This window comes from Alexandromys fortis, unplaced genomic scaffold, assembly GCF_014885135.2.
Source record: "Alexandromys fortis isolate MF-2015 unplaced genomic scaffold, M_Fortis_MF-2015_v1.1 scaffold_294, whole genome shotgun sequence".
In the NCBI taxonomy this organism is placed as follows: Eukaryota; Metazoa; Chordata; class Mammalia; order Rodentia; family Cricetidae; genus Alexandromys; species Alexandromys fortis.
This window is the reverse complement of record NW_026068192.1, coordinates 106,377-115,209: the sequence shown is the minus strand read 5'-3', so window position 1 is coordinate 115,209 and position 8,833 is coordinate 106,377. Positions and strand designations below refer to the sequence as shown.

General features: G+C 34.0%; 1 long non-coding RNA gene across 1 annotated transcript; it reads right to left on the bottom strand.

Annotated features, from left to right (window-relative positions):
- Window positions 1-363: 363 nt before the first annotated feature.
- On the bottom strand, window positions 364-7,130 carry LOC126492907 (uncharacterized). Its single transcript, XR_007589706.1, has 5 exons — window positions 6,953-7,130; window positions 6,643-6,802; window positions 5,916-5,973; window positions 5,454-5,578; window positions 364-784 (listed from the first exon to the last, which is right to left on the bottom strand). It is a non-coding gene; the product is annotated as an uncharacterized lncRNA (long non-coding RNA).
- Between the last annotated feature and the right edge of the window lie 1,703 nt (window positions 7,131-8,833).

Sequence of the window (8,833 nt, the reverse complement as noted above, 5' to 3'; positions counted from 1 at the left end):
TACTACTAGTCTCTCTAGCTTTAAGATACTCAATCAGAACTCATGGTGACTTTAGGTCTCACGTTCTTGAAATCTACCTGTTTTCTACATAGGTCCTACTTGTATAAAACTTTAGTTTTTGTCTCTTGGTTGTTTCAAATAATGTAATAAGAAATTTTAGGCTGTTCATGTTAAAATGGGCAGCACACTGAAAAGTTGTAATGGATATTTGCTCACACAAGGCATAAGCTTGTCTTTCCCTAGAATGCTTTATGATGTATTCATTCTTTGAACTTCCTAGAAGTCTTTAAATCCTGTTACAAAAGCATCAACACAAAAGCTGTCTTTCTTTCAAAAATTTATTTGCAATTACTGAGGCTCCACTCAAATATTGCCACCATTGCTTCCTAGTAACTAAGTTTCATCACTTTCTTTTTTGTGCTCTCTCTTCTCTCTTCAACATTGCATGTCCATGGTATAGACTGTTTTCACATCATAATTCATCAATTAGATCTTCTAAAAGCGTCACAATTGTATAAATATACCATTCAAAGAAATCTCAGCAAAACAATGCCATTCTAAAGATCCATTTCTCCATGCCATTCTAAAGATCCAGAAAGTGTCTGGGTTTTTCTCAAATCTCTGCTTATTTTATACTATAATCCCAAGTGGCCCAGGCATTCCAAATATTTCTGTTCACACCTCCTTCTCTTACACAAACAGTCCACATATCAGTGATTCTTCCCACACATGTCCAGTGGCTGATGTGTAGTGGTCCAACATTGACTGATTACTACTGCTGTACCTAAAGAATTTCAATATTTCTATATCAGTGACTACTGTGAATATTGTCCAGATTCTCTATTTCAACAGCATCCATGCTGGGGTTGGTGATATAGGAATGACAGGATAAAAGGTTAGATTACATAGTCTTCATTTATACTATCAGACATACTCATCAGAAATTTTTTATATTGCTATAAATTATTGTGTAGTGATATAAGTTCAAGGTTTTTAATGAAAAATACTGTATGTAGATTTCCATACTGGTTTGGATTATTTTTTCACGCATTCCTTGAAAAATATAACACAAAATGCTACACCATGAAAGCTACTATTACAAACTGTTTGGGAAAACTAACAAATGTAGGTAGTAGTTAATCACCACTAATAATAAAAAAATGCAATCATGTTAGATATGCTGAGAAAATAATTCAAGGACTGAAAAGTTATTTTTATATTTGTTATAAAATTTTACATAGAATGTGATTTTGGCACAAAACTTTGTAAGCACCGAGAAAGGGTAGATAATAGAAGACACTAGCCAAAATTTTCAAAACAGTAGGAGTAATTATTGTGAATGTACGTTCTGGTTTTACTAATTTCCATAGACTCTGACTCCTGTATATGTAAGGTGTAGATAAACAGTCAGTATTGGTTCTTCCTAGGTCCAGCTGAGACCTGGATATAGACAGAGCTTGGCTTGTAAGAACCAGCATTGCTAAGATTTTTTTTTTTTTTTTTTTGAGACAAGGTAGTTTTGGTGCCTGTCATCGAATGAGCTCTTGTAAACCAGACTGGTTTGGAACTACCAGAGATCCACCCGCCTCTGCCTCCCCAGTGCTGGGATTAAAGGCGTGAGCCACCACTGCCTAGCAATGCTCACACTATTATACACATTCCTGGTCTCTGATTGTAGGAATGTGCATTCAAACTGAGCATGAAATAAGACCCAACAAGAAAAGTGATCTCACTTCCAACAGTTTAGGCAAATCTTGTGGTAATCTGGGAGAGCTCAATCACAGTTGCTGATTTATCTCTAACTCCATCTTACATGTATATTGTAGTACTATCAGCCATAGTAAAGGTGAACAAGAGGATAAAATATTAATTTACTACTGACACTGTTTCCACTTGCTATAAGAAAATAAAAGTCCATGATAAGTATTAGTGATGATATATTTACAATTTGGGTCTACATCTAATACATCAGCATGAAAGCCTCCCATTCTGGATGCAAATATCTCACCGTGGTTCTGGGCTATGCATTGGAGTATGTTGCTAGCATTTTTTAGTAGACCATATCAGATTCGATAAATGCAATGATTAAATACACAAATTATAGAATATACATTCTAATATATATATATATATGTGTGTGTGTGTGTGTGTGTTTACATGTAAAATTCTGAAATGTTATTCTTAAATCCAGTTCTGAGCATGCACAAATTGCTTCTGGTATCTAAAAATGCCATGATAATTTATCAATAGATTGATGTTTTCATTTAGGAAAAATATTAGAGTATATGTATTATTTCAACAATTTCACCTTTGTATATATGCTTTTATTAGTGTTTCAAATGTGTACGTGTATTCTAATATTTATTTCAGATTGATATTCTTAATGAATACTTATTAAATATTTTTTCAGAATAACAACATGATTATTGAAATTTTGATAAAATTCACTGCATTGCCATCACTAGTCTCTTCAATCACTTATACCAGTGCTCTTTCCTTAGGACATATATACCTCTTCTATGTTTTCAGTGACATCTGAATTCAGGGAAAGCATATTTGAATGTGGTGTGTGTGTGTGTGTGTGTGTGTTTGGATATGGGTATATTAAGAGAACATGGATATCATTACAAAGCTAGTAAATCTGAGAAAATCTATATTTCTTGTTTTATCATCTTATTAAATAATATTGAAAATACTGATAATAGATGGAATTTATAATGGTTCCTCAAAATACAGTAGAACATTGTCTGGATTTTGTTATGGAACAATTTTATATGCAATATTACATCATGGAAATTAAAGAACACATTTACATATATGTGTATATATGTGTGTATATAGATATATCCATCAAACACTAGTTATGTACATTAGTATAATATCATGTCACAACCTAGGAATTTGCCACTTGTGGTATTAAAACAGGCCAGTAAATCTCAGAGCTCCTGCACTCACTTCATATGCTTCATGTCCTGGAGCTGCATGATAATATTAGAATACCAGGATTTTTCATACATATATACTAGATTAGTTTTTAATATATCAAATTATCAATTCATGGAAAGAACCCTCTATGAGTCTGAGCATTTTATATAATAAAAAGCAGAAAATAACATAAAGAATATTCTTTAGTGTAGACACATGTTGGGGTCTGTGGAGCCCAAACCCTGAATTTCCTGTAAACAGCTTGGTTTTCCTGTGTTTGCAGCTGCTCTGAGCAAGGCAACTTGGGTTCCTGTGTTTACAGCTGCTCTGACACAAGATCCTCAGGGATTCCTGATGGTAGGGGAGTGTTTTATTCTGGATATGTACCTGATATTGGTAAGGGAAGGCACTATATAAGATGCCCTGGAACACAATAAAGTTGACGTAGTTGATGCAAGTTAGCATTCTCTGTGTTCTTATTTTAAGGATGTCCAGTGTATTTGTCTCTGTGTGTATATGTGTATTTCAGTCTCCAGTCTCTATCCCAGAGTGTGAACGATACAGTATTGTGTAGCACTTAGATCACAGAACATGTGCTTCTTTTATGTTACTAACTATTCTACTAGATTCTCTCCTCTGTTTCTATTTTTTGCATTTACATACTTTTCAACATTTGTTGTCTGCCTCCTGAAATTAAACAGTCCGATCAACATTGTTTTTACACATTTGATGTAATCCACACATACATGAACTAAGAGCAACATTCAGGAATCTCCTATATTAATGACTCAGAATTAAATAAAAATAGGTTATACTCTTCAAAATAAAGTCTTTTAATAATTATTATAAAATTAGGATCTGATAGCCAGTCTCTTAAACCATTAGAATAGCTATAATTTCTACTTTATCTTATCTTATATGTTAACATCAAAATCAAAACTAACAGGAATACAACATTTCAAGGTAAAACACACAATTTCTCCATGTAATTAAAATGTCTTAATTTACCAACATTTAGCTATTCAGAGGGTATTACTGGGTTAGCACCAATAGAAATGTCTTAATTTTTATTCTATCATATTTTGCTAATGCAGATATCACTGACAGGAAGAAATCTTTGCAAAATTCAATATTCTAGCCTAATCCAAAATGTTAAGGAGGTAGTAGTTACATAAACAGAAACTTTAATTGCACAAACATAATTTCTAACTGTGTCCTAAATATTAACTCTAAACATACAGGAAACAATAGCTCTTACTTCCAGGGAAACATAAAACATGGTTTTACAACGTTGCTACAGTATTCAGCAACTCAAATATCATATAACAATGTTTGGTCAGAGACCAGCTGATAAATCTAAAAGATCTCCACTATTCTTGGCTTAGAAAATATTTCATGCAATGTCCAGACAGAATTTATTGTACCAAGAAATAGGATATCTGCTGGACCGACACTGTCTTTTAATAAAATAGGGTAATAAAAAGCAAAATTTGAGAAATTGGGAGAACCAATTAAAATTAATAATTTTATTATTACCACAATACAATCTCATTTGAAATGTTAACCAAAATGGAAAATTCATGAAAATTAACACAATTAGCAGAAAAACAACTGAATAATTTGGAGGTTAAGATAGAGAGGATAATTTTCTGCTATAGAGTAACATAGATAGGATCTTGTTTTAGAAAAGGTCAATGCAAAATTGGTTATGTAAAAATCAAAACAGTGTGTATAGATTGTGGAATTATGAATGAATACAGTTGTATCTATACAAAACTGTAACAATTTTATTATGTAGATGATTTATTTGACATTTTTAGTATAGATATTATTTTAAAGGAGGGAGCATAAATGAGTGTGAAATAACACAAATACAATACTCATGTGTAAAATTCTAAACTACATTATGAAAGTATATACATGCATGCATAAGTGTGTATAAATATAATTATGCCTATTCAATCTCATACATGTACACATATGTATACTTATATGAATATTTGAATGTAATTGAGATGCTTCATAATATATTTGGAGACTTATTGTAAAACTGAACTCTTTATACTATGAAGGGATATCAGCTTTTTCTCACTCAGGTTTAAGTAGTGTATTATTTCATTTGTTTGATGTCCAAAGCCTTGTCTTTAAGTGAAAACCTTGAGATTAACAATCCATATCGAAAATATGCTTAGAACTGCCAATATGGTGGAAAGAACCTCTTTTGAATGTTCCTACATACTTTCATCATCATAGAATGGGAATGCATCAGCTAATATTTAGAGTTTTAATGGGATTGACTACTTGTGCTACAATTGCAGATTAATCCTTAAGTGATCATGACAAAATCTTCACTCTTATTTGCTCCATGACCAAAAAAAAGTGAGAATTGTTCAGACATATTTTTTGTATGGTGATAAAAATAAAGGGAAATTTCTAGTAAATATTGTTATTAAGACTATGTTATGGAAAGCATAACACACACTGCCTTTATGGCTAGGAATCAAAAAATAAAATGATGACAGACTTACATGAAAATAATTGCTTTTGTGCTTCCAGAATCAAATAGAAAAAATCCTGAATCCAAATGAAATATTGATATCCTCATATACATGAAAATCTCTTGACTCACATCAGAGATGTTCAATTGGCACTACTGGGAAAAAAAACAGAACTATATGAAGAGAAGAATTTTAAATAGAAAATAAGAGACTTTATTGTACTATGGTATGATGTTTCATGTCTATAAAACCTACTTGAAGGCCATTTATATTGAATAGGTGGCAAAAATATTGCAACAGATTCAAATAGAGGTTGTTGATTCCAAAGTACTAGTGTTTTCTAGTTTCAATATTACTAGCAGGCATAGGAATTCAGAGTCTGAGATGGAAGATAGAAGATAAGACACACACTTGTCAATGCACAAATAACCAAGACACACAGTAACAAATAAATCTGATATGTTAATTATTTTAAAGGGTAGTATGTTATACCTTGCTGTCATGATCAATAAATAGTTGATTTCCAAGAAGGCTCAAGGTGTCTGATTTTCTAAATAAAAAAGGAATACAAATGAGAAAAACCATGTACAAGATTGATATGCCAGTACACAACTAAGCCAACCAAAACAGCAAAGTTGAGCCTGGGAGAACCTAAAAGACAACAGAATAGTAAGAAGCATTTTCTCTTCTATAACGTATTGTACCATGAGAGTTTTGGTGCCAGGTAGGGCTGGGACTTCATGTGTAACTTTTCAATGTGTAATCTTTTCAATGAGTCTAAGTTTTCATGAAAATGAAACCTACAATGTTATATCCATTCCCTCAGAAGATCTCAGACAAAAGAGTAAAGATCATGAATCCCCTTTACTCTGCAAGATGCTAAAACCTGAAGTGAATTACTTCCGTGCAGATTTTGCAGTGTTTCAGACTGAGGCTGTGGGTCCAAAAGTTTAAAGAGTAGCAGAGGTTTCTAAAGCAGGAATTGAATTGCTGCACAGGAGACCATTGCAGGTGACTCAGAACTATAATACTAGGAATCAACCAGTACCTGACTTTGTTAATTTCCCTTGGCATAGTCTCATATAAAAGTCAATAGCATTCTGTCATGTCTGTGTCAATGTACATTTTGATTTCTGGCAAAAATCTGAGCAGCTGAGAGCTGTCATAGCAATAGCCTCACTAGTAAGGACTTGCTATGCTTGAAATATAATTAGCTCACCTTGTCTGTGACTGAAGGAGTGTGGGCATTCAAATTGTTTCCGGAATAATGAGAAGAGTGATCTCAAGTCCACCAATAGGAACAAATCCCGTGGTAACCTTGGAGATTTCCATCAGAGCTGCAGACTCATTTCTCCCTCCTATCTATCTGTGTGGTCCAGCTGAAAAAAAAAATAAAAGTGAAAGTGGATGACAGGGAAAAGTGTAGTCTGTCTAGGACCAGAATCCAATTCTCAAAAATGGAAAACATCGCAGGTAACTAAAAGATGATTATACATCCCACTCTTTGTGTCTGTATCCGGCCTATCTACCTGAAATTTTCCATTTCTGTTTGCTGATGGCTGGTTGTGATTCTGTGCTGCCGATTGCAGCTTACTGGTATCACATTCAGAAATGCCTTGTCAGAGTCCCTAAAGAGACTGATTATGAAATCGACCACTTGAAATTTTGAGATTCCCGGTACCTGAGATGTCTCCCGATATTGCAATTATCTTACTCGGGCATCCAATGACACGTAAGATTAGTACATCCCGGGTGTTGTCAGGTATTGACCACGAAAGTAAATTTTGATTACAGAAAATGCAGAATTCAACACTAACTCAGAAATCACAGATATTAAGGCTGAAGCACTGGCTTCAGAGACTCGAGCACATTTCCTGCACTGCAAGCAGAAACAGGTGCTTCTTAGCAGGAACGTGGGAAATCACACAAATTCCGTTTTTCCCTAGGTTTCTATTGCTTCTGTCTCCTGTATGTCTCTCGGACTCGGAACGGATTTTTTTTTTTCTCTGTGGTTGTTTACAATCGGGCTTCTGACTAAAGTCGACCGGACTTTAGTCAGAAGCCCGACTGGTAAAACCCTGCAGTGCGGACATTTTTATGCCATCTCTCAACCAATAAGGAGAGAGCTCTCAAACCAAGGATTCTAAACCAGCACAGGACTGAATTTTACCAGATGATCTCATCCAGAGCTGATGATTCATCTGTGTCTTCCTCCTTCCTGAGTGTTGTAAAACGAAGCAGAGAAATTGAAATGGGAACAGAGGATAAAACGTAATTTTTCCTATGTTTTGCCTCCTATTAACAACAGACAAAATTGGCTAATATGACAGGTTGTCTGTGCGACCTTGTGTCTGCTTTAGCCTCGATCTACCAATATACCTGGAAGCCTCCATTCCTGTCTGGAGATTCCTGATTATGAGTCTGTGTGGCCAAGTGCCTCTGCCTCCTGAGTGCTGGGATTAAATACATGAGCCACCACTGCACAGCATTGCTAACACTATTATATGCATTCCTGGTCTGATTGTAGGAATGTGCATTCAAACTGAGCATGAAATAAGACCCAACAAGGAAAGTGATCTCACTTCCAACAGTTTAGACAAATCCTGCAGTAATCTTGGAGAACTCAATCATAGCTGCTGACGTATTTCTCACACCGTCTTTAATGTATTTTGTAGTACTATCAGACAAACTAAAGGTGAACAAGACGATAAAATACTAATTTACTACTGACACGGTTTCCACTTCTTAAAATAATAAAAAGCCCATGAAACTAATAGTGATGGTATATTTAGTATGTAGGTCTACATCTAATACATCAGCATGAAAGCCTCCCATTCTGGATGCAAATATATCAATTTGAATCTGTATTGATAATTGAAGTATGTTGCTAGCATTTTCTAGTAAACCATGTCATATTCAATAACTGCAATGATTAAATACATGAATTATAGAATCTATATTCTAATATTTATGTGTTTTTACATACAAATTTTGAAATGTTACTTTTAAACCCACTTCTGAACATGCACAAATTGCTTCTGGTATCTAAAAATGCCATGATAATTTATCAATAGACTGAGGATTCCATTAAGAAAAAATAGTATATGAATTATTTCAACAATTTCACCTTTGTTCATATGCTTTTATTTGTGTCTCATATGTGTACATGTTTTCTGATGTTTATTTCAGATTGATATTCTCAATGAATATTTATTAAATATTTTTCAGTATTACTACAAGAATATTAAACTTTTAATAAAATTCACTGCATTGCCATCACTAGTCTCTACAATCATCTATACCAGTACTCCTTCCTTAGATCATATGCCTCTTCTCTCTTTTCAGTGACAGCTGACTTTAGGAAAAGCATGTTTGAGTGTTATGTGTGTGTGTGTGTGTGTGTGTGTGTG